Genomic DNA, 27,680 nt, shown 5'->3' with positions numbered 1-27,680 from the left:
CTGGTGTACTCCCTTCCTTTAAATCATCAAAAATTGACTCACATAGAAAAAATACAGGTTATTGGCATGAAGGATTCTAATTTACTGAATGCCTTAGTCATCTCATAGTTCATAACACAGTGGATTAGTTTCCTATGGCTGTTATAACAAATTACCACAAACTTGGTGGCTTAAAACAACATAAATTTATTCCTTTACAGTTCTGGAGGTCAGAAGTCAGAAATGGGGCCCACCCTGTGGCCAATGGTTAAGTTCATATGCTCTGCTTTGGTGGACCAGTATTTCGCCAGTTCAGATCCTGGGTGTTGACCTTGCACTGCTCATCAAGCAATGTTGAGGTGGCATCCTACACAGCAGAACTGGAAGGACCTACAACTAGAATATACAACTATGTACTGGGGGACTTTGGGAGAAAAAAAGACTGGCAACAGATGTTAGCTCAGGTGTCAATCTTTAAAAAAAAAAAAAAGAAGTCAGAAATGAGTTTTACTGGCTGACACCAAGGTGTTGGGAGGGTCACACTTCCTCCAGAGGCACTAAGGTGGAATGTTTCCGAGCCTTTTCTAGCTCCTGGAGGCCACCTATGCTCCTTGGTCTGTGAACTCTTCCTTGCATTATCCCAACCTCTTGCTTCTATATACACATCTCCTACTTGTTCTGTACTCAAGTCTCCCTGTGTCTCCCTCTTGTAAGATCTCTTGTGATTATATTTAGGGCCCATCCAGGTAATTCAGGGTAATCTCCTCATCTCAAGATCCTTAATATAATCACATCTGCAGTCTCTTTTGCATCTAAAGTAACATTTACAGGACCCAGGGATTAGGGCATGGATAGTTTTGGGACCATTCTACAGCCTACCATAAAAGGCTGTGTAAGTTCTTAGTTTACAAACTGAAAATCAAACGCTAAAATCCATATGCTCTTCAAGTTGTCTCTCTTCATTTAATCTGTTCCTTTTCTCCCAAGAACCACTATGTGTAAAGCTAAGACATATTAATTTACATTACAACTCAAGAGAAACACAGTTGAGAAGTTAATCTTTCTATGCAATCTAATACAGTTATCAGTGGCTAGTCTAAGTAAAAATTAAGGCTTCTCAGATCGGTTCTCATTTGCTAAGCCCTTAGGGCATGGAGAGGTATGCCATGCAAGTAATAGACTCACTGGGTTGGAAGACATCCAACACATCAATATATGCAGCACTTTGCATAAAATTCCTGAGACAAAGTGTCCTCTAAATGTAAAAATATACCTCCCATTGACGTTTTTATTATTATTATTGTTATAGTTTGTTTTGTTTTCTCGTACTCCCTTCTAGAATCACTAATGTTGCCTTGGTTCTTACCATCTGTACATTGGAACATCCAAGTATGTGTCCTTTCTGACACCATGTCTACCCTCTAACCAGTGAATACTTTCTTTTTTTTTTTTTTCTTTTCTTTTCCTTTTTTTTGGAGGAAGATTAGCCCTGAGCTAACATTCATGCCCATCTTCCTCTGCTCTATATGTGGGATGCCTACCACAGCATGGCTCACCAAGCAGTGCCATGTCTGCACCCAGGATCCGAACTGGTGAACCCTGGGCCACCAAAGCAGAATGTGCAACTCAACTGCTGTGTCACTGGGCCGGCCTCCATTTTTTTTTTTTTTTTTTTTTGCTAACGCTTTCTTTAGTCTGTTTCTGTTACTTGCTGTAAAGAGCACTAGCTCATAAAACACCACTTCTCTTCATTTGCTAGGAACCTTGTCAGAAAGACTAAAGATAGTCTATATTCTGTTATACAGCCAAAATCAACTCATATCTTTTTAGAATGTTTTGAGTTATAAAATGTACTATATTGAGTTATTAAATCATATATTTTTTTCATCTATAACTCACTCTGGTCATTAATAATGAGCAGAAGTTTAATGTCAATAATCTGAGAAACCAGAAGTTCAGGTGAAAACAGTGATCTACATGGGATCAGAGATCAAACTTTTTGGCTGAGCAAGGTGTTGTCTCAAGTCTGCAATTAAGAATTTGAGATATCCTACAAAATATACATCTTCCACTATCATAATGTCAGAAGAGTGTTGCAACCTAAATTTCACTTCTTCCTATAGAAACTAGGTCATTTTATTTTTTAGGTTATGTTTTTAAAGATAGATAATGATTGGAGGGAATAGATTATGAGTATTTGTGTGTGTGTGTGCTCATGCATGTGCATGTGACTATTGTTAATTAATTCTATTATTGGTTATAAAAAATACTCATGCAGTAGAAAAATTCCTTATGAATGAGATTTGGAAATAGAGATTCTGTGTGTATGTGTGTGTGTGTGTGTGAGAGAGAGAGAGAGAGAGAGAGAGGAACCTCTCTACGATTATATTTATTATTTAAGTTTTCTTTGAAAAGGTTATATATACTACAGCCATATTCTTTTACAAATTATCAGTAAGTCTGCTAAAATACTAAATTTAAAAGCTATTTAAGGCAGTTATATTAAAGAAAACTATTGAGAGCTATTTTAACAAGTCCCTTGAAGTATGACATAGTTATGTTGTGAAAGTAAGAAATTTCAAATCGTATGCTGATTGAAATTTTAAATGACTAGAGCTCAGCAGACAAATTGATCATCTCCTATCAAAGGTAGTATATGTAGGTACTAGGTAGCTTGGCAAAACTATAAACACAATGCCTATCCTTACATAGTGCAGAATTTCACATGAGAAATGATGCAGGTGCACATATATCTTGTTAGCCCATTTTATGACAAGCTTAGAGATAGCTGCAGGATGCAATGGAAGTACAGGGGAAAATGTGACATTGCATAAGAAAACATCAAAGAGAGCATTATAAAGGAAATGACATTTGAGTTAGATCTAATTGGGAAAAAAGTTCACATATACTTTCTGAAGCACTAGGCATGATAAAAAAAAATTTCACTGGAACCCTGGAATCTATTGAGGACAGAAGTATATTCAGTGAAAATTTTTTTCAGTATATGATCAAGTGGAAATGATACATTTTCTAATAGTGAATTGGCATATTTATGTTAGAACTTTCTACAAACAAAGTAATAAAGACAGGCATTTAACAAGGACAAATATTTAAGCTGAGATCTAGAAGAAGGTATGCATGAAAATTCTTTAGGAGAGTGAAAGAGGGTAATTCTAATTAAATACTAGTGTTTTAGTGAAGTGACATCAGCATCATGTTGGCATAAGACATCCCTCATATTTCCCTCCCACCCCAACAACACAAATTCAGAATCCATCCACAAACAACAGTGCCTCTGTGGGAGTTGTGGGATCCAGTACCATATGCCAAGGGACTTAGGAGGAATCTCACCCATCTCTGCATCAGGTAATCGGAAGACAGACCTCAGCACCAGCTGTGGTACCTGCAGAAGCCTGTGAACTGATTCCAACCCATGTCAGCTACAATCTGAGAGCACCTGGAGAGCACTGACATGGGCAGTCTTCCAAGGACAAGACAGCCTTTGTGGAAGTCCAGGTTTCCAAAGGAGAATTTCCAGCACTTTGGTGGAGCAAAAAAATATGAGTTGGGACTCTGTGGAGTAGATAAGAGAAATAGCTTGACTTTGCCTACACCATCACTCTCCCAAGGTGGCACAGCAACTTAGGGCTAAATGAGACCTTCTCAGCCATGATTTCTCCTGTGGGGGAAAGGGAGAATGGGTGAGTGAGTGCCTGGCTTCCCCAGCTGTGTGGGATGCTGCCAAAGGGACTCATTTCTCTCTTGCAGAATCCAGACTACGAAATTGGAAGCTCCATCACTTGGAGGAGGGAGGAGATCAGGAGAATGGTAGATAAAATTATTAGAGGGCTTTAAAGGGACATGGTCCCTGATGGCTGCATTGTGGACTCTATCAGGAAGTCTGCCCATGAGCTCTGGGCAAGCATCACCCCTGGAGCCCTGCAACTGGCATGAGTGCCTCACCCACACACCAGCCCCTACCCCTACTCTGCAGTTAGCTTCCTGTGCAGGCTTCCAAGGGCAGCAGCAAAAGGGAGCTTTGCTAGATGGCTAGGAAGTACACACAAAAGAAACAAATAGAAATTCTGCAGCTGAAGAATTCAATGAAATGAAGTAAAAAATTAACAGCAGAACAGACCAAACAGAAGAAATAATCTGTAAGCTGGGAGATAGGAAGCTTGAAAATATCCAATTAAGGGAGAATAAAGAAAAGAGAATGAAAGAGTGAAGAAACCCTATGTGATCTATGGGACACTATTAAAAGAAACAATGTGTGAATTATTGGGGTTCCAGAAGAAGAAGAGAGAAAGAAGAGTGCAGAAAGCTTATTTAAAGATATAATGGCTGAGAACTTCCTAAACCCAGGGAGAGATCTGGATATCCAAGTTCATGAAGCTAATAGGTCACCTCATAATTTCAATTCAAAATGATCTTCTCCAACACACATTATAGTAAAACTGTCAAAAATCAAACACAAGGACAAAATACTAAAAGCTTCAAGAGAAACGAAAATTGTAACCTAGAAAGGAATCTCCATCAGGCAGTCAGTGGATTTCTCAGCAGAAACCTTACAGGCCAGGAAAGAGTGGAATGATATATTCAAAGTGTTGAAAGAAAAGAAGTGCCACCCAAGAATGCTCTATTCAGCAGAGTTATGGTTCGGAAATAAAGGAGAAATAAAATCTTCCCCAGGCAAACAAAAGCTGAGGTAGTTCATCACTACTAGACCTGCCTTATAAGAAATACTGAAAGGAGTTCTTTAATCTGAAAAGTAAGGATGCTAATTAGTAAGATGAAAACATAAGAAAATATACAACACACTGGTAAAGGTAAATGGATAGTCAAATTCAGAATACTCTAATATTGTAATATGGTGGCATGTTAACCACCGAACTGTAATATAAAGGTTAAAGGATGAGAGTATTAAAAATTGCTATAGCTACTATAATTTGTTAATGAATACACAATATAAAAAGAGGCAAACTGTGACATTAAAAACATAAAAGGAGAAGTAAAAAGGTAGAGTTTTTGTATGCATTTCAAGTTAAGTTATTGGCCTAAAATAGACCATTATAAACATGTGATATTTTATGATGTCTTACACCTCATAGTAACCACAAAACAAAAGCCTTTAACAGATTCACAAGAGTTAAAGAAAAGGCAACCATAGCATATCACCACTATGGAAAATCACCAATTCACAAACGAAGAAGCAAGAGAGGAAGAAAGGAACAAGGGAACTTCAAAAGAACCAGAAAACAATAAGATGGCATTAGCAAGTCCTACCTATCAATAATTACCCTAAATGTAAATAGATTTAATTCTCCAGTCAACTATATGCTGTCTAAAAAGACTCACTTCACCTTTAAGGACACACATAGGCTCAAAGTAAAGGGATAAAAAAAGATACTCCATGTGAGTAGGAATCAAAAAAGAGCAGGGGTAGCACTGAACTTATATCATACAAAATAGACTGTAAGCCAAAAGCAGTAATAAGAGTCAAAGAAGGTTATTATATAATGTTAAAGAGCTCAAGTCATCAAGGAGATAAAACAATCATAATATATAGACACTCAACATCGGAGTACTTGAATATATTAAGCAACTACTAACAGATCTGAAGGGAGAAATAAACAATACGGTAATAATAGAAGATTTCAAGACCCCAGTTCAATGAAAGATAGATCATCCAGGCAGCAAATCAACAAGAAAACAATGAATTTGAACCATACTTTAATCCAAATAACCTTGAAACAAGTGAAAATGGAAACACAACATATCAAAACTTGTGGGATGTGGCAAAAGTAGTTCTAAGAAGGAAATTTATCATGATAAATGCCTATATTTACAAACGAAAGATCTCAAACAACCTTACTTTACACCTCAAAGAACTAGAAAAAGAAGCATAATCTAAGCCCAAAGTTAGCAGACAGAAAGAAATAACAAAGAGCAGAGCAGAGAAGAAATAAAGACCAGAAAAACAATAGAAAAGATCAATGAAACTAAGAACTAGTTTTGTGAAATGGTAAAAAAATAAAAAATAAAAAAAACCTGACAAACTTTTAACTAGACTAAAAAAAAAAAGAGAGAGAAGACTCAGAAGTGTATAGATATATAATTAAATAAATAAATAATAAATTTAAGAGAAGACATTACAACTGATACCACAGAAATACATAGGATCATAAGACTCTTGTGAACAATTATATGCTAACAAATTCCATAACCTAGAAGAAATTAACGAATTCCTAGAAACATACAACTACCGAGACTAAATCACACAGAAATAGAAAATCTGAACAAACTGCTGTCAAGTAAGGAAATTGAATCAGTAATCAAAAACCTCCCAGCAAAGAAAAGCCCAGGACTAGATGGTTACACTGGTGAATTCTACCAAACATCTAAAGAAGCATCCAGTCTTTCCCAAACTCTTCCAAAAACTTGAAGGGGAGGGAAAACTCCCAAACTTATTTTACAAGGCCAGCATTACTTTGATACCAAAGCCAGATAAGGACACTACAAGAAAAGAAAACTACACACCAACATCCCTGAAGAATACAATGCAAAAATTCTCAACAAAATATTAGCAAACCAAATTCAACAGCACAAAAAGAGATCAAGTTATGATCAAGCAAGACTGATCCCAGGGAAGCAAGGATGGTTCAACTTATGCAAATCAATAATGTGATACACCATGTTAATAGAACAAAAGGTGAAAATCATACGATCATCTCTATACAAGTAGAAAAAGCATTTGACAAAATACAAAATCCTTTCATGATAAAAATCCTCAACAGATTGGATATAGAAGGAACATACTTCAACATAATAAAGGCCATATACACAAACCCACAGCTAACATCATACACAATGGTGAAAGATTGAAAGATTTTCTTCTAAGATCAGAAACAAGACAGGGATGCCCATTCTCACTACTGTTATTCAATATAGTACTGGAAGTCCTGGCCAGAGCCATCAGGCAATACAAAGAAATAAAAGGCATCCAAATCAGAAAGAAGGAAGTAAAACTGTCTTTGTTTTGCAAATGATCTGATCTTATATAGAGAAAATCATAAAGAATCAACCAAAAAGCTGTTGGAAGTAATCCATGAATTCAGTAAAGTTGCATGATACAAAATCAACATACAGAAATGAGTTGCAATTCTATGCTCAAATGACAAACTATTTGAAAAAGAAATAAAGAAAATAATCCCGCTTACAATAGCATAGAGAACAATAACATACATAAGAATAAATTTAGCCAAGGAGGTGAAAGACCTGTACACTGAAAACCACAAGACTTTGATGAAAGAAACTGAAGGAGACACAAACAGAAAGATACACCATGATCATTAGTAGAAAGAGTTAATTTTGTTAAAATGTCCATACTACCCAAAAGCATCTATAGATTCAATGCAATTCCTCTCAAAATTCCAATGGCATTTTTCACAGAAATAGAATAAACAATCCTAAAATTTGTATGGAATCACTAAAGACTCTGAATAGCCCATGTCATCTTCAGAAAGACTAAAGCTGGAGGAATCACATCCTCTGATTTCAAACTATACTAAAAAGCTATGGTGATCAAAACAGTATGGCACTGGCTTAAAAACAGACACACAGATCACTGGAACAGAATTGAGACTCCAGAAACAAACTCTCACATACATGGTCAACTAGTATTTGACAAGGGATCCAAGAATACTCAATATGAAAAGGACAGTCTTTTCAATAAATGGTGTTGGGAAAACTGGATAATCACATGGAGAAAAATGAAATTGGACCCCTATGATACAGCATACACAAAAATTATCTCGAAATAGATTAAAGACTTAAACATAATACCCGATGCTGTAAAACTCATAGAAGGAAACGTAGGGAAAATTGTCTTGACATTGGTCTTGGCAACAATTTTTTGGATATGACACCAAAAGCATAAGCAACAGAGGCAAAAACTAATAAGTGGGACTATATTAAACTAAAAAGCTTCTGCACAGCAAAAGAAACAATCAACAAAATGAAAAGGCAACCTACAGAATGGGAGAAAATACTTGCAAACCACATATGAGATAAGAAATATTTAAAGAACTCATACAAATCAATAACAAAAAAGGCAAATAATCTGATTTAAAAATTGGCAAAGGACATGACTAGCAATTTTTCCAAAGAAGACATCCAATAGTCAACAGGTACCTGAAAAGGTGCTTGACATCACTGATCATCAGGGAAATGAAAATCAAAACCACAATCAGATATCACCTCATACCTGTTAGAATGGCTATCCTCAGAAAGATGAGAGATAAGAAGTATAGGCCAGGATGTGGAGAAAGGGAACACTTGTGCACCATTGGTGAGAATGTAAATGAGAGAACCACTATGAAAAACAGTATGGAGATTCCTCAAATAACTAAAAATAGAACTATCATATGAGTCAGCAACCTCACTTCTGGGTACACATCCAAAAGAAATTAAAATAGAGTATTGTAGAGATCTCTGCATTCTCTTATGTATTGCAGCATTATTCACAATAGCCAAGACTTGGAAACAATCTAAGTGTCCGTCAATGGATAAATGGATAAAGGAGATGTGGTGTATACACAAATACAATGGAATATTATTCAGCCATGAGAAAGAAGGAAATCCTGCCATTATTGACAACGTGGATGGGTTAAGAAATTATGCTAAATGAAATAAGTCAGACAGAGAAAGACAAATACTGCCTGATATCACTTATATGTGGAATCTAAAAAAGCTAAACTCAGGAACAGAGAGTAGAATGGTGGTTACCAGGACCTAGGGGGTGCGGGAAATGGGGAGATACTGGTCAAAGGGTGTAAACTCTCCATTAGAAGAGGAATACGTTCTGAGGACATAATGCACAGCATTGTGATTACAGTTAACAATAATGTGTTATATAATCAAAAGTTGTTAAGAGAGTAGATCTTAAATGTTCTCACCACAAAAAAGCAATGGTGATTGTGTGACATGATGAAGGAGTTAGTGATACTACAGCAGTAATCATTTTGCAATATATAAGAGCATCAAATCAACATACTGTACACCTTAAACTTACAATGTTACATGTCAATTATATCTCAATAAAACTGGGAAAAAGTCCTAGTGGTTCGTATAAATTAAGTTTGTAAATAATTTTATAACAGTTAAGGAATTAAAATGACAAAATACGAAGTCAATTTTCCTGACTTAATTGAATGGCAAAATAAAATTAATCATATATTAATCACAAAGCCCAAGATTTGCTTCCATCCAACTAAGAACAAAAACACAACATTCCCAAGAAATTTGGCATTGCAGACATTACTTCCAGGCATCTCTTAACAAGGGTGTAGATTTCACTTTCCAGGATATGGTCACTAAAGGTTAGACAGTGAGGGTGCTGAAATCACTGAGAAAGAAGGGAACTCTGGGTCAAACACTGGCTTTATTGCATCTGTAAAAATTGTACTTCCTCCCTCAGGATTGCTATAATAATTAAAAGAATCCACATAGAGAAAGCTCAGGACATAGAGCATACATTGCATCAATATTAAAGTTTGTGCATTTTCATTCAATGATCAAACTAGCATATTTTGAAAACTTATGTGCCAGGCACTGGGCTAGGTGCTTGAGAGACAGCTATGAAGATCAAATTCCTGACTTTGAGAAGCTCTCCATGTAGAACAATGACAAATAAACAGAGAATAAAGCCCCTTGAGAAACATATTAAATGCTCCATAAATCAGGAATAGGTCATCAGCCAGTATTTGTAATGTTTACTCTCCCAGAAGTTCTAATTTCATAACATTAATACACATTTCACACTGATTCGCATAAATACTAAGTTAAAAATCAGGTAGATTTTTCTGGGCATTTATAAGTTGAATCAGCCCAATAAAAGTGAAAGAAGAAACATGCTACCCTTTCACATGATTAACGGAATACAATTTGAGTTTCTAAGATTCGTTCATTTATTCAACAAATATTACTTTAGTGCCTTCTATACGTCAGGAGCCATTCTAAGCACTTGAGATACGTCAGTGCACCAAACATAATAATATCTGCCCATTTGGAACTTACATTACCGATAAAGGAGACAGAAACTACACAGCATGCTAGAGGGTGATAGAGTTGCAAGAAGGGAAGAGAAAGAAAGACAGGAAATGAAAGGATAGAAGAGTAAAGCAAAGAATGAAAAGGAAAAAAATGTATGACAGAGTATGGGGATCAGAAGAATGGGACAGGAGAGGGGGCTGAGATTTTAAATTGGAAAGTGAGAGTGGGCATCATTTAGAAATAACATTTGAGAGCACAGATTTGAAGCAGATGAGGGAGTTAAATTCATGCAAATATCTGAGGCAGAAGCCTTCTAGGGAGATGTACCAGGCCTAAAGTTGTGAGTGTTCCTGGAATACTCAAGAAACAGTAACAATGAAGAAGGGACAGAGAAATTGGAGATGAGGTCAGAGAAACAATGGAATGAAGGCCAGATTAAATAGGGTCTTATTGGAAATTAGGTAGTTTTTACTATGAGAAAAATGGGCATTACTTAGAGGATTTTGAGCAGAGATGTGGCATAACCTCACATCTGTCTGCTCTGTTGAGAACATATTGTGAGGAGGAGAAGTAGAAGAGTAAGTCCAGGTAAGAAACTAAGACAGAAATCCAAGAAAGACTTGATGATGACTGGGACCAGGGTAGTGGCAGTGGGGATGGCAGGACATAGTCCGATTCTGGGTATATTCTGAAGATGAAGTCAACAGGAATTCCTGAAGGACTGGAATATGGGATATGAGAGAAAAATTAATCCTCAGAGGTGATCCTATAGCTTTCACTTTAGGATCGGGAAGACTGGAGTTACCTCCCTAACAAGTAAGATGAGGAAGACTAGGGGTGGAGCATATGCATCAGGAAGAGAGAAACTCAGCAATTTAGTTTAGGGCATGATAACTTTGAGCTATCTATAAGATATCCAACTCAACCTGTCAAATAAGCAGCAGACACTTCAGTCTTTAGTTCAGCAGAAAACTGGAGGTAAACATTTGGAAGTCACCATTATTTACATGGCATTTAAAGCCATGAGATTTAATGGGATCATAAGAAAGTGATGAAGATAGAGAAGAAAAGAGAATCAGAGGCCGAACCAAGGAGAATCCCAAATAATGAAATTTTGGAAAGGCAGAGTAAAGAGCAAAGTAAATGTGACCGAGTGAACAGTGAGATAGGAGACAACCAAGATCACGTGCTGTCCTGGAATCCAAGGGAAGGAAGTGTACCAAGAGGAATGCAGTGATGCACTGTGTCCAAAATTTCTGGATGGTCTATTAAGACGAGGACTGAGAATGGACCACTGGATTTGACAGTATGGAGATCACTGGATTGGCATCAAAAATTGTTTTGGCAAAATGGTGCAGTGAAAACCTGACTAAAATAGATTTAAAAGGGAATGGAAGGAGAAAAATGGAGACAGAGGATACAGTAAACATTTTTTGTAAGTATTTTTGCAAAGGGGAGGGAAGAAATGGAGAAGTAGTTGATGATGGGAGTAAATCTTTTTTTTTTTTTTTGAGGAAGATTAGCCCTGAGCTAACTACTGCCAATCCTCCTCTTTTTGCTGAGGAAGACTGGCCCTGAGCTAACATCCATGCCCATCTTCCTCTGCTTTATACGTGGGACACCTACCACAGCATGGCATTTGCCAAGTGGTGCCATGTCCGCACCCGGGATCCGAACTGGCAAACCCCGGGCCGCCGAGAAGCAGAACATGCGAACTTAACCACTGTACCACCAGTCTGGCCCAGTAGATCTTTTTTTAAATATAGGAATAATAATAAAATTATTGCATGCTGATATAGTAAAGGGTGAAAATCACTGATGTAGGAGAGAGAGCAATTGCTGAAGTGATGCCTTTGTGTAGGTAAGAAGGAATAGGATCTAGCACACAGATGCAGGGATTATTTTAGATGCAAGCAGGAATAGTTGATTTAAGGTAACAGGTGGGCAGTCAGGTTATGTGGGTGCAGAACTTGGTGGGGAGGTACATAGAGTGATGGGAGTCTGCAGGTAAAAATCTCTTCTGATTCTTTCAATTTTCTCAGTGATGTAGGAAACAACATTGTCAACTGAGCGTGAAGATGAGGTAGGAGGTGTTGGTGGTTTGAGGAGAGGAGAGAGGGTGTGAATTCCAAGTCCAGGAAAGTGGGACAGTGAGTGGCCTAGGGAACTGGGGTGTGACTGCTGGGCAGCAGCCAAGGCCCACTCGATGTTTGTGTTTGAGTCATGCTGCAGGAGTGCAGGCCTGGAGCAAGGGGAGCGCTGGATATAACTAGGTTGGGGATTTTTCCAGATAGTTACAAAAAAACAGAGGAGGGAGAAGTCTGTTAAGTGTGTATATGTGTGTAAGGAGTGATTATTATGAATGACCATGGAATTTAATCTATTTAATAAAAGGAAAGAGGACATTAAGTAAGTGAGGGACAGTGAAATGTGGTAAGATCAATGAGTTGGAATCCCGGTTGGGTTAAAGGATTGTTCCAGCTGGGGTTTGAGATGAAATGAGTTGGAAAGATAAGTGGTGTAGCATGCATGAAGTGGAGATCATGAGCAGATCACAGTTACTGGCAAAGAAGAGATCTAAGCTAAAACCATGATCGTTAAGTGAGGAGGAGTAAAGAATACAACCATTGGAGAAAAGAAATTTAAGAAACTTTGAGAGCTAACTTGGCAATTTAGGTTTGCATATAGATAATGTGTTGAAAGATTATCTACACGCAAACTGAAATTACCAAAATTTGGGGGCAGGGGTCACACTAGAGAGAGTGCCAATTAACTTGGAGCTAATTTCCTATTTTCAAAGAATAACATATTTGTGAAAACTCCTAAGAATATGTATATCCAAATGCAGAAATACTTTGATTCAATATTTTATTCTGTTTTTACTATTAGTTTTGAATAGATTTATGATGCTAAAAAGAGAGAGAAAGAATAAAACACATAAAATAAAACCCCTGCAGGAAAATCTCACTTTGGTTAAAGATTATTAAAGTATATCCAAGCAGCATGGATTTACAATAAAAAATAGTTCGAGGGGCTGGCCCATCAGCCTGGTGGTTAAGTTTGGCATGCTCTGCTTCAGTGGCCCGGGTTCATGGGTTTGGACCCCAGGTGTGAACCTACACCACTCATCAGCCATGCTGTGGTGGTGACCCACATATAGACTAGAGGAGGATTGGCATGGATGTTAGCTCAGGGCTAATCTTCCTCAAGCAAAAACAGAGGAAGATTGGCAACAGATGTTGGCTCAGGGCTAACCTTCCTCAGCAGAAATAACACAACCCAAAAAATTTTGATATAAATTATAACATATACACATCAAAGGAAAAATACTATCTTGTCAGTTGCTAAATAGCGGAGAATGTTTCATTTGTATTTTTAATCTATGAAAGACATGCATGATTACTATCAAAAATGCAAACTGAACGAAGGGAAATAAAATGAAAATAAATAGACATTCTATGTACCAATCTCCCCATAGGAGTCTGGAGTCCCAAAATAACCACTGTTAAAAATTCCTTGTATACTCAGCCAACGTTTCTAAACATATGTAAATACATATTAGAAATTATAACAGTTTTCTTTTCCTTTCTTTTTTTCCATAGATAACACCATACATAGTGTTATGGAACTTGCTTTTTTCACTTCACAATATTTCTTGATCATTTTTCCATAATAGTATATAAATGCCTAAACTTATTTTTAACATCTATGTAATGTTTGGTATATATAAGCACCATAACTGATTAAACCTGTCCCTATTAATGGATATTTAGGTCATTCCCAGGGTTTTTACTTTTTACAAACAATGCTGTAATGAATTCCATGTGTGAGTATAACTATATGACCAATTCCTGGAAGTGGAAATATTAGATCAAAAGATAAGTATGTTTTAAATGTTGATAGACGCTGTCAAGTTGTCTTCCAAAAAGTGCTATTTCTCCTCACTCATACTAACACTGGGTATTAGTTAACTTCATAATATTTATTAATATAATAACTTAAAAAATAATTTCTTACCAAGAATATTTTGATAAGGAAGAATAATAGGGGAGCCACTCTCATTAGATATTAAAATACATTATAAAGTTTCATATTTAAGTAAAATTAAATAAATTAGCCATCCATATGAAATCAAATGCCATGAAAAGGCTCAAGATTATTAAAAACTACCATATAATAACAATGGCTTTTTTTAAAAGATAAAAGTTATATTACTCAAAAAGAATTGTTTTGAAACTATTGACTAATTATTAATTTAAAAAATTGGATCCCTAGCACGTGCTATTTACTACCATAGACACCAGATAAGCTAAAACTTAAAAAATAAAACACTCAAAACCCTGAATATTTATATAGCTTGGGGGGAGTAGTCTTTCTACTATTGATTCAAATATGGGAGGCCATAAAAATTTTATATTTATATAATAATATATAATATAAATAATTATATGTAACATATAAATAAAACATATATATAAAACTATATATAAAAGTATTAAAAGGCACTAAAAATTGGAAAATCATTACAACCAATATGACAGAGGATTTGTTTTTAAATGATGTTTTAAAACATAAAAATCCTTATATAAATCAATAAACATCATCACGATAGGAAAACCTGGGTGACAGATATGACAGCAATTCATAAAAGACACAAAGTCTCATAAAAAAAAAAAAGGCAAAATTTTTAACTTCACCACCAACCAAGCAAAGAGATTCCATTTTCAACCACCAAATTTGAAAAATAAATTAATGCTTCCACCCAGTATTGGCATATCCACAAAGAAATAGGCATTTGTATGCAATGCTGATGGAAAATGTAAATCACTACAATTTTTCTATGCGCATATCCTTTAATCAAGCAATTCATGATCTAGAATTTATTATAAGAATGCAATAAAAATGTATATAAAAAGTCAGCTAACGTGTTTTGCTTGTTGAACTATTTGTTACAATGGAATATCAAAAAAAATCCAACTGCTGAACAAGATTTTCGTTAAATAAATCTTGGTGCGCTCATATAATAGAAAATTTGTAGTCATAAAAATGACACAAGAACATTTAGTAACAAGGAAAGCAAAAAAGCAGTTAAAAAAAATCAGCGAGTATAGTATGAGCACCTGTTTTGAAAAAATTAACCAACAAGCTGAGAAACATATTTCTGATAGAAAATATAGGAATAAATTATATGTCCTTTCGTTTCCTTGTGTTTTCTAAATGGACTCTAATGAATATATATTATCCTTCTGGTAAAGAAAAATTCAAATTATTTTCAATTTAGTCAGAAGAAGCAATAGACATTGTGGTCCAATAGAAGTTTCATTGAAATCATACTCAGAAACTGAAACTGTGCAATTAGTGCTATAGCCAGGGATAGTTTTTAAGGAACTACCCTTGAGTCTTTCGTTGACTTGGGACTACTTATGAAAAGGAGATTTTCCCTGAAGACTTCTCCCACCATCACTGAGAAGCTGACAGATAAAATTTATCCCCCGCTCTTTCACCTTTGACCTCATCACTCAGAGTCAGGTTTACTGTGTCTATTTACGAGAGTCCTTGAACTCTGCTCACATAGCTCCATCACCACTGCTACCAGCTAGTCTAAACCAGCATTGTCTTTCACCTGGATTACTAAACTGTCTCACGAATGATTTCTCTAATTTCATTCCTGCTCCCCTATAATCCGTTCTCCACTTAGAGTCAGAATGATAGTTTACAAACACAAATCAGATTATGTCAGTCCCTACTTAAATCCTGCTGATGGCTTCCAGTTACACTTGGAATAAAAATGAAGCCGTTATAAAAATTTACAAACTCCTATAAGACTTAACCCGTCTCTCCTTAGGACATTTGTGAGCACAATTTCTTCTCTTTGAAACACACAACCCTGGATCTTCGCATGGCTGAAAACTTATTTCAACTCAAATGTCAGCTCCTCAGTGACATCTTCCTTAACCAACCAAAGCTAACTGTCCCCTTCTCATCTAACCATGTCCTTTTTTTTATATCATTCTGTTTTCTGTTGTTCATTACATTTATTACTCTCAGATATTATCTTGTTCATTTATGTGTTTTGTAATTTGTTATCTTTATCAACTGAAATGCAAACTTGATGACTGCAGGAGTATTCCGTAGTCCTTCCTTGTACCTCGAGTCTCTAGAACTGTGACTAGCTGAGAGAAAGTAATTCACTGGAGACATACAGGTATAGGAAATCGTCTTGGCAAAGAGAGTTGAGAAGAATTACCAAATTCCCCAGCAAATTTGAAACCATTTTCACAATTCTATTGTAAGACATTTAATTTTAGCTTTATCTAATTGTGTAAAAAATGTTGAAATACCCAGTGCCCAGATCTTTGTTTCCAATACCATTCTCCAGTAAAAGGAAACAGAGCTCCTTACAAATATGGCTGATTGTAACACCAGGGCAAAAAATACATGAGATAAACCTGGAACATCTTGTAGTGCCAGAATATAAGGAAGTACTCAGAGAAGAAAAATTCATATTAACGGGGACGTGTCAAAGGTGTACAGGAACCAACAGAAAGAGCACCCATTGGCTAAAGATGGAAGAATCTGAGTAACAAAATAAAGTTAAATTGGATTTTAACCCAAAGTATAAAATAAATATCCAAGAGTCCATACTGATGTAAATGAACGATTGAATAAATAAACAAATTGGAGAGAAGTCTCCTGTGCATAAGATTCCTAATAATTTATGTAGATACTCTGCCCTCAATTCTTGAGAGAATCATAAAGTTTTACTCCTTAGTTGTGGGCCATGCATAGTGACTTTCTTCCAAAGAATACAGTAGGGAAAAGGGAAAAAAGAGAGTAATTTTATAGTGGAGAAAACAAACACTTCCTTAGCCAGGTCATCAAAGTCAACATCAACAGTGATAAATCATATTGGTAATATGTATTCTTGACATGGTGTGATGAAAATGGCACTTTCCCTCTGTGATATTCCTTCTCAAAATCCATAACCCCAGCCTAATTATGAGAAGAACATCAGGCAAATTCCAATGGAGGAGCATCCTACAAAACTTGAACAGTACTCCATAAAACTGTCAAGGCCATCAAAACAAGGAAAGTCTGAGAATCTGTCATAGTCCAGTGGAGCCTAAAAAGACGTGTTAACTAAGGGATGGTATTATGGAACAGGGAAAAGCAGACATTAAATAAAAAGTAAAAAATCTTAATCAAGTATGTCTTCAGTTAATAAGAAAATATCAATATTGCTCAATTTACTGCAAGAAATTTACCACACTAATGCAAAATCTTAATAATGGGAAAACTGGATGCAGGAGTATATGGGAACTCTAGACTAGCTTTTCAATATTTCTGAAATCTAAAACTGTTCTAAACAATAAAGCCTATTTTTAAAATCACCAAATATCAGTTTGTAACTTTAGATTACGAAAAGATCACTACAGAACTGTTCTTCCTTGTCATATCAATTTCGATGACATTATATCCACTTTATTAAATAACTACTGTGCTGAGTAATGAAAGAACAACCCTGAATTGATAGTTTTGTTTTATGTAAAATTCGTCACATGAACACTAAGAATTTTTCCATTTACTCTTCTCTAAAATATTACAATGGGTTTACCTTCTGTAAAAGAAAGTACAGCTATTATAATGTTGGTGGTGGAAATTTCGACTATTGACTATCTGCTCTATAGTCAAGGGAGTGAGACTGTCAAACAGGATGTATTTTAAATTTATTCACCAATCTACACTAACACGTGTAGATGAAAAAAATACATAAAGATGCTCATAGAAGCATTGTTTATAACAGTAAAAAAAAAAGTGGTAATAATCCAGATACTCATCATTGTGGGATTGTAAACAATTTGTGATACATTCCTATAATGGAAAACTATACATCAGTTAAAGTGATGGAACTATATGTCCATGCATCAAAATGATCAATTCTCAGAAACATCATATTGAGGGTAAAAAGCAAAATGTAGAAAGACACAGTAGGATACCACTTATATAAAATTTTAAAAACACATATAAAACAATGCTCCACATTATATGTGTGTGTAAGTTGTGTGCAGTATAATTTTAAAATATGAGTGTAAAGATTGTGCATGAAATTCAAAATAGCTGTTACCCGAGAAGGGAAAGATAGGAATGGGACTAGTATGGGGTACAAAGGAGTCTTTCACTGTGCTGTATTTTCTCTTTTTTAAAAAAATCTGAACTAATGTGACAAAAGAAGTCATGATGAATTTTTAAAAGCAACCAATGAACAGAGATACACAGTCTAATAAATACATTTCCAAAGTTAGAACCAGTCCCATTTTGCCGCTTTGAGTGCTTTAGGTAGGCTTTGGTTGGCAATAAAACCACAGGAGCAGTTTTAAGTAACTTGTTCCAGAATCACCCCATTTGGTCCATGTGTGCCTCCTTCCATTTCTGGCCATTCTGCTGTTGCTCATTCATTGCTGTCTCTTGCTTAGGCTGCTCAACTGAATATACATTCTTGCGTCTTACTATTGGTTTCCTTTACTGCACCTCAAGTAACACTTGCAACTTTATGTGTTTTTTTATACTAATAAATCTCAAATAGTTAAAGAATCTTTATCTGGGTTTGAAGACAGAAAGTCTCATCATTTGTTTTATGCTTCTTCTGTCCCAGGAAACATGTCTTTCATCAGTACTGGAATTTTCTGTACTATCATCTTTTCAAACATCAAATCTCCCACCATCATCTCAATTATCTCTTTCTAGAACATCTGTTTGATGTTGTTGAACCTTTTAATTGTTCTTATGTTTTTTAACATTAAGAATACCATTGATGCATCCTGGGTAAATCTTCATATCTATCTACAAATCTTTAATTTTTAATTCAGCTGTGTATGTGTATATATGTTAAAACCCATTCAATAATTTTGAATGCTAATTCTTATCATTTTCATTTACAAACTTTTATTTGGTTTCTGTTTTCAATATCTACCTATTCTTATTTCATAGTGTTTTGTTTTTATGGCTTAACACGCTTATCATTTTAAACATGCTTTTTTATAGCTTATTTCAGATTATTTTACTACCTCAATTTCCTGAGATGTTAGTTCCATATTTTTTTGTCATGTCTGCTGAATATTCCTTGTAGTGGTTTATTCCTCATGTAGTTTGTAATTTTTTATTTTGAATTTATCTTAAGATCTAAGGTTTGAGAAAATGATTTTATAATCATTTACAATGATATAGATTTACAATGATTTAGCAATTTGACAATTGCTTCTGCCAAGCATTCCAGGATATCATTGGCCTGACACTGATTTCTATGTTAATTTAAACACTGAAGAATTCCTTTCCACAAGATAGTATATGTAAGATTCTAAAGCGACTTGATGCAGTCTTAGAGTGTTAATTCTTTCTAAAAGACTTTTTTTTTTGTTCTAAATGCCGGGACAGAGACAAGTTTCCTTGAATTTCTGGATCAACAGATTACATTTTCTAATTCTCATTTCAGTGAGAGTACAATTCTTTAAGGCTCTCCGCTCTACACAGAGGTTCTCAGTTTCAACTCCTCATATTACAAAGGTCAAGATCTCAGCTTTATATTTGCACAGATTTTAAAACTAAACCCTCTGGGAATTTGGATCTTTTTCTAAATATGATATACCTCCTTCTACTCCTCAGAGCTCTGGGTCAGCTTTCATTTTTATCATTGAGGATTTTAGTTATCTCTTTATTTCTGAATGCTGAATACTTTATTTCTGAATATTTCTTATGAGTTTACATATTTAAAAAGTATTTTTATTGTGTTTGATCTAGAATTTCTAAGTGTTGGTAAAGGAGTTCCATATTCACACTGAGTGAGTGAACATGGAGCTCCAAGTTGCCAGAATTGAAAATTCTTATAGGTTTTGTGTGAATTATTACTTGTATTTTAGTAGGTCTCACTTTACTTTAAAATTGCTGGGGATGTTGGCAGTTCTGGCTCTGAAGATACAGGACTAGTGCCAGAAGCCATCAATGCAGGTCCTTTCCTGAAACCTGTGAACAAGCTGTATCAAGTGCTAAGCGGTTTCTTATGCTCTGTTTCTTCTGAGTCTACGTTAGTAATAACAGCATATATTTACTAAACAGTTGTTTCTGCAGACAATTGACTTCCCTAGGAAGTCAGGCTCAAAATTCATTTTCATAGACTTATGATATTCCTGGTGACATAAATAAGGATTCAACAGGAATCATTAGAGATTCCAGTTGGTGGATTTATCAAGGCCAGTAACTGGGCAGCTTATCTGCCTGCTCTTTACCCACCTTGATGGGCCATTTTACATTTTCACTTTCTGACACCTAGGCACCTAAATCATGGACCATTTACTTGGGTAGACTGATCAAATATAAAACATGACCCAGTCCTTTTCTGACTTTCCTCTCTTCCAACTGTTAGGAATGAGGTGAGAATATATCAGCCTTTGCCTTGGACAGTTCTGATTTACACCTGTTGTTCTGGAGAAATTGTTAGCAAACCACATCCTGCTTCAGATGATATACTTTATGGTCACCCTGTCTATACAACTAGGTTCCCCAGACTTCTGGGACCCCTGATGAAGGAATTAGCAAGTGTAAGTCTGAGCGCTTCTCTATCTGGCACATCTTAGCTGCCTGACAATTTCTGGGCCACCACATTTGCTCAGTCCAGGGGAAAGGAGGAAAAGGTCTAGCTGGTAATAGAGATTCTATCACAACTGTCCCCTGACTGGCTTGCTTCATGCCTTAGAATGTTGCCTTTGATATCAGTCATTCAGAGAAGGAGACAGTGCAACTCTTATCATAATTTTATCATAAATTCTCTCTCTGTTTTCATGATATTCCAACCATCCACTATCCTTCATAGGAGCCTAATAGGAACTTTGCTGTTCGATTGTCACTCTCCCATACATATTATCCAACACAAGAAGTAGCAGGGCATAATTAAACAATCACATAATTGCATACTTATTTTCTAATGCCACCAAGACATGCTCACACTGAAAGCATGTTATAATTCCAAATGATCTAAGATACCAATGTAAGACTTAATCATTCTAAACTGTAATAATAATTCAAATAATTCAAAGCATTTCTTGAGGGTGATTACTTCCTAAAATCATTTTATTTCAGTACAAAATTATTTTTTAACAGGTAGAAATAAAAAGTTAACTAAAATTATGATTTTATTACCCTCAAAAATCTTTTAAACATTCTAATAAATAAAAAATATTTAAACACCCTTGATTCTTAAACTATTTCTCCCAAAATTTTCACAAACAGCAAAAAGTCCTTACGTGACAGAAAACGTTTTCTATTATTTATGCGGTTAGTAATTATATTTTCTTTCAAATAAAGTTCTTGATTTAAAAGTTTAATGGAATATTACCAGGAAAAAAAACATAGTTTTGATTTGCAACGTCCACCTCCAGCTCTGCTTCCACCCATCTTCAATTTCTCTAAACTCAAATGCAATACGGGGGAGATGTCACTAATGTATGAATACTATAGAGAGAGAAGCGAGTAGCTTTTACTTTTGAGTTTTAATATGATTTCATCTCATGTTCTTGATGAACACCATCTTTTCCTACACAGAAATAATATTTCAATAGACACTACTATATCGCCAATGGGATTCATCATTATCATCAAAATGAATATAAAATTCTAATGCCTTTTAAAATCAATATAATACGAAGTTGCATTTTGGTGATTAAATATCTTATTTGCCTTCAATAGCATTATGATTTCTGTTTTGAATTCTAAAGCAACATCTCTTGTCAACATAGGCAAACCATCTTTTCCATAAATCTTACTTTTATTATATTTAAACAAAATTAGAGAAGATTTTATTAAATTTATATTCTAAAGATAACAGACACGAAGTAGCTGTTGGCAAAATTCAAATCTACAATATTTTAAAATGCAAAACTTATATTCAAATCTCTTACGTTTTTTTCCAAATTGGTGTCCCTTTGAAATAAACTTGTTCGTAACTATCATCAACACATTTAAAGTGCCCTGAAGAAAATGCATTAGTAATTTATAGAGCAAAAAATGGTAAAACCAGGAAAAGTAGTGGGGATTTTTTTCTGTTGGCAACACCTGAAAGTGGTTTGGAGTTGATATTAAAAATATTTGTGACCCTTCTTAGAAAAATTTTTCAATAGAAATTTTAGAAGACCTTAATGTATATCTTCTATCATGTTTGCTTAGAGCAGAAATTCAAAAAATGCTATTCTCAGAGCTGCTTTGTGTTTTTATGGCCCATGATAAAATTATAACATTATAAAATGAATGTTTTTCAAGGGGAATTAATAACAAAACCAAACAGAATTTAATGCCTTTGAAAGTATGCTGAGGTAAGAAGCGATGACCTAGGTTTGCCATGTGGCTAGCATTCACCTCAGAAACTCTAGTACCAAGTATTTCCCATGACGCTCCTGTGGGTGCACAACAGCTGTTAATGGAATTAAACCTGAGTCAGTGTTTCTATTTCAAAGCATCAGCCAACCCACCCACATCTTCAAAAGTGCTCACACTGGGGGTCAAGAAAAGATGGAGACAAATAAACATCAAGTTCTGAAATGGATAAAGGTTAACAGTTCTACAGCTGCCAGTAATAACCCCAAATTTTCTAATAGCAACAGAATAAAAACAAACACAAATAAAAGCTAAATTCTAACTTAATATTTTAATAACTGGAACTGAAGTTAGATAAAGATGCTCTCATTTATAAAGCTTAGTAGCCAAGTGAGGTAGTTATGAGGATATCTAGAGGTGACCCCATGAGGAAAAGACAGGAGGGAAGAAGAGGATGTCGAGGGCCAGGGGGAAATCTGCCTTCACGGTGTTGCCCAAGGTCAGCCCTGAAGATAGGAAAGTCGTCGGTATCTCTTTTGCTACCTAAACGGCTACTTCTGCCCTTCTCACTCTGAATTGTCAGGTTCGCCACATAGTGGGATAGATTCAGGTCTAGAAACAAGGAAGTGATGTTTCTATCCAACCAATTCTGAACTGAATTGAATTAATCTGAACAGAGAAAGCAGCTATTTCAAAGGTTTCACTGTGAAGGGTGGGACTCTTCATCATGCCTGTGCCTTCTTTGGGGCTTCACATTCCCAGCCCATGGAACTCGAGTACAGGGGAATGTCTAGAGGAGACTGGCTCTGGGACTGATGCATGAGGATTCTGGAACAGTCAGTAGAAAAGGAGAAAGAAAGAACTTCTGGTAGGAAGCTTCTCAAAGCAGGTTACTTTGCCTAAGGGAAGGAAGTCTGTAATTAAATAGACTTTTTTTTATTCTCTTTACACATATCCTTGTGAAAGTACCAATGAAATTGAGGGAGGAAAAGGCAGGAGCTTGAATAATTAATTCAGATGCTGGCAAACCAGCCTTTCATAATCAAACTAGGAATGTATAACAGATATGTGTTGGTCTAATCCTATGCAAGTTTAAAATAGAACTTATTTTTAAACTGGTCATTCTGAATAAAAAATAAATAACTGAAGTAGGTACAAGAAGCTTAATGCAAAGCAGTGCTATTAGTTTCCAATTCAAGGATTAATGTAACTAAAATATGCTCTGCTGGAAAGTGTTTTGCTACTGAGAATTAATTATTTCTTCCATAAAGTCCATATGCCACAAATAGTCTTCTCTGAGGAACCAACTGATTTAAATAGAAGAGATATTTTATCTTACAGACAAGGATTTAATTTCCAAGAACAGGGCACCTAAAGTGAGTTATATCAGCTCTCCGTTATATCATCTACCCCTTCTTTCTGTCTCAAAGAAGAAACATTCTTGAACCTTCCCTCTCTTGTCTCCTGTAGGACTTTGATTTATATTTTTGTTTTTTCTTTCCTCAATTCTCTCTACTGACTTCCTATCCATACTCTATGAAGGGGTTTAGCTTTCTCTAATCCTAACTAAAATCAAATTTCCCTCAACAGTACCTTCTCTCTCAAGATAGAAAATGTTATCTCCCTTTCCTTTCACTGACAAATGTCTTAAAATCTAAAATTTCTCTTCAACTTTCTTGTTTCCTATCTAGTCCTCAGTCTGAGGCCCTGTGTCTGCAAATCTACTAAACCTCTTCTCTTAAAATCCACCCACGACTTAACAGTAACGAAGTCTGTCAGCTCCTACCCTATTCTCTTATTAACCACTTTATGGCTTTACTAGTGTTCCTGAGTCCTATTTTCGTAGTCAATTTACCTGCTTTGCCTCCTACGACATTGTTATTCCTCCAGCCTCTCTCATTATGCTTCCACAATTAATTAACATCCTTTCTAGACTCGTTTTACTCCACCTAATCTTAAAGTTATACCCCAGGCAGCTTCACTCCTCTTTTATTCCCCATGGATGTTCATTTATGTGTGACCTACTTCTTGTCACAGCTCCATACACATCCATAAATGTAGTTTTACCTTCTAATACGGTATCTGACATAAAATTTTCACCTTCTCACAGAACATCCATATGTGTGGGTATGTGTTAGTATGTCAAATGCATAGCAGCAAAAGCTAAATTCATTATCCTTACTTTCGCTGCTCCAGAAAAAAAATACACCACCCTCAGGCTTCAGTCAGATTGGATTATTTACCATTCTCTATATTTTCCCCAAATAATGTCCTATAGTTCCCTATTTCCTTGTATTTGTTTGCCTCACCTTTGGACCTGGAATGAGGAACTTTCTGTTTTTACTTATTTATACCCAATTCACCCTTAGAGATCCAACTTAGCTATCACATCCTCTTAAAAGCATTATCTCTGGGTTCTGAGGTCCTCGTGGACAGAAATTGTGAATGTTGGCTTATTCTGAATCTCAGGATGTAACAATGCCTGCCACAAGACAGGTGCTCATATGCCTGTTCCATTCACTGTCTCACCTTTCTTCATTCTTCCTTTTTGATGTTTATGATATTTTGAGCTATAGTATTAGCTGTATTTCCATGTTAAACTCCATGAAGTAAACTGCCTGCCTTTGTTTATGTCTCAATCTCTATCAGGGACAGTTCTTGGTAGGTGCATGGTACTCCATAATTATTGTATGTGGAAGTGACACATTTTAATTCCGTCCTTTTTTCAAGATATTGAAGAAGCAGGATGCAGCCCGTGTCCAGTAAGCGAAAAAAAGAGGGAAGGCCAAGACATGAGATAACGTTGTCGCAAGGGTCAATAAACTAATCTGTATGTACAGTTCGTTCCGTTAGGTAGGAGGAATAGAGTTCTGAGCTAGTATGTGACCATCCATATCACTCATGGGCATAGAGTAGAATAATATACTTCATCAAATGGGGAAAAGAGAACACTAAGAAACAAAGAGTCTCCATAGCTGTTGTTTTTGTTTCCTTGGTTGCCTTGTCAAGAGCCCTGAGAAAATTGAAGACTGCATATAACATCCCATTGAGTAACATGCACACTGAAGGAAACTCGATTGCATAGAATTCACCTAGAGACACACTCACACACAGTCAACATCAGCACATCTGGCATATGCCATTTGGATATGTTCATACTAGGGGTAAACTGTGTTACTGCTATGAAAGACATTGAAAACTGTCAATCAGTCTTCTAGCCTTGCCTCTGATTCTAATTTTGTATGTGGCTCTGGGAAATTCACTTAATGTCTCAGCCACAGTTGTTTTTCTTTAAATTATGAGTTAGATCAACACTAAAAAATCTGTGATTCTAAAAATTCCTATGTATATATAGAACCGTGTGGAACTTAAATCTCTTTCTAAATCCCACATTTCAAAAGAACCGATTCTTTCTTCTCGGTAGTTCAAACCATTCTGTAAGATCATTCCCCATAGCTTTCACAACCTCTGACACAGCACAGCTACCTCTTTATAGGAAAACGATGAGTAAGATAGAATCATCCTGATGCACCCCCACCACCTGCCACATCCACCACCACCATCACACACACACAAACATACACACACATCACTCTGTCCAAAGAGGAGAGAATGAAGCATTTAAAAGCAATCTTACAGAAATAATTTTTAGATATTTTAAAATTTCATTTTAAATTGATCCAAATGAAAATCAGGACTTTTAAAAGCAGGATTTCTAAATTGCTTTCTTCCTGCTAATTTGATAATAATAAAAAGAGGATTTAGGGGAAAACGTGAGAAGCAATAGAGAAAAGCGAGGCTGTTGCATGTAATTCTAGCTCCTGAGTCATTCCACAATTTAGCACAGCTAATGTCACATGACTGGAAATAATTTAAAATGTGAGCACCTTTACAATGTCAACTATTTTAAAAGGCATCACAAATCCACCAAAATCTAAGAAAATTCCATTTTCTCAGCAATTAATCTGTTTCGGTTTACTCCTTACATCGATGCTGGGGGCGGGGAAAGGATCTGTACTATCATTCCGAGTCTACTAAATATATTACACAAACCTTCCATTCATGTGGGAGAAATGATATATATGTTTTTTCTAAAAGGGAACAAAAGCGTAAATAATCTGTACCATCATTACTGGCAGGAATTGCTCAGAAGGCCTTTGGACTCAGGATGTGGATGTGCCTCTGAGGCTGCTATCAGAAGGCTCAGCCCTGGGCTTTGCAAAGCCACTGCCATGTTAATCTGCTTCATTACATCTCTACAATTTGTTCACCACATTAAGGAGCACTATTTCCCTTGTGAGAGGAAAACCCATCCTTCACTTTGAAAGCTTTACCTTCAAAAGGTACACAAATATGGCCACAGATGGACACTAACAGCCAGAAAGCCAAAGAAATATTAAAATACAGCATACTAGACCCAGAGCTCGTTTCAATATAGGAATACTTAAAGATGCAGAAAAGCTAGAATTAGAGCTTTTGAGTCTTTTAGATCTGAATCCAAGCTTACAAAGCACACATCTTATCTTAAGTGTTATCATTAACATAGAAAACAGTTCATTAATAGGCCAAAGAAAGCATCATGTTGGCTTACCTGAAATAAAGGGAATTGTAAATCATAGCACAGAATCCATATACGTGTTGAATATAATAGTCTCCAATGCAGTTCTTCAGAATTTCGACTAGAGCAGAAAGTAAAATCTCACATGTGTTCCATCCTCATTAAAAAAGAAAAAACAAGAAAGGATGACTGAAGCATCCTCTCTGCTTCTGCCTTAGCTTTCTGTTCTGACACTCACTCTATGGTACCCACTGTCTGTTAGAAAGCAGCATGCTAAATTGAAAAAATAAATAAAGAAATATAAAGCAGCATCTTACATGATAGCTCCATCTCCTGGACAAAAGTGGAACCATTGAATTTAAGATCCTCCGGCAATGCTGCATTTAGCAAGTTGGATTAAGTGTATATAGCCCATAATTCCACTGTACTTGAAATCAACTACCTTAATTAATTACGAATTAAACATTTATAAAGCATTAAAGTATGAATTTTTAAAATTTGTAATTCTACTTTTGGGGTTTAGTTAAATTTATTTGTATTATTTTAAAACTAAATGGAAGCTTTTCCTAGCATCATTAAAAATGTAATGCTTAGCTTAAGACTTATTTAACTTTATTTACCACCAGAAAAAGTAAGGCATCTCCTACAAAATAATTTTAGATGTTAAATTTATCTTTACTGGGCATATTTTTGTGGAGAAGTTGTATGAGTTTTTGTTATTAGAGAAGTT

The 27,680-nt window shown here is 35.7% G+C and overlaps 1 protein-coding gene across 2 annotated transcripts in view; it reads right to left on the bottom strand.

The window, feature by feature from the left end:
- Positions 1–27,225, bottom strand: part of LOC106843326 (sodium channel protein type 2 subunit alpha) — a 138,987-nt gene extending 111,762 nt beyond the window's left edge. Inside the window, exon 1 of one of the 2 annotated variants that reach the window (XM_014860312.3) lies at positions 26,984–27,225. The gene's annotated coding sequence lies outside the window, so the exon portion shown is untranslated. The remainder of the gene's footprint in view (positions 1–26,983) is intronic. The other variant, XM_044768782.2, reaches the window with a different exon arrangement.
- Positions 27,226–27,680: the final 455 nt, after the last annotated feature.

Source organism: Equus asinus, chromosome 4, assembly GCF_041296235.1.
Source record: "Equus asinus isolate D_3611 breed Donkey chromosome 4, EquAss-T2T_v2, whole genome shotgun sequence".
NCBI lineage: Eukaryota > Metazoa > Chordata > Mammalia > Perissodactyla > Equidae > Equus > Equus asinus.
The sequence above is the reverse complement of the archived record's forward strand: the minus strand, read 5'-3'. Positions and strand labels throughout refer to the sequence as shown.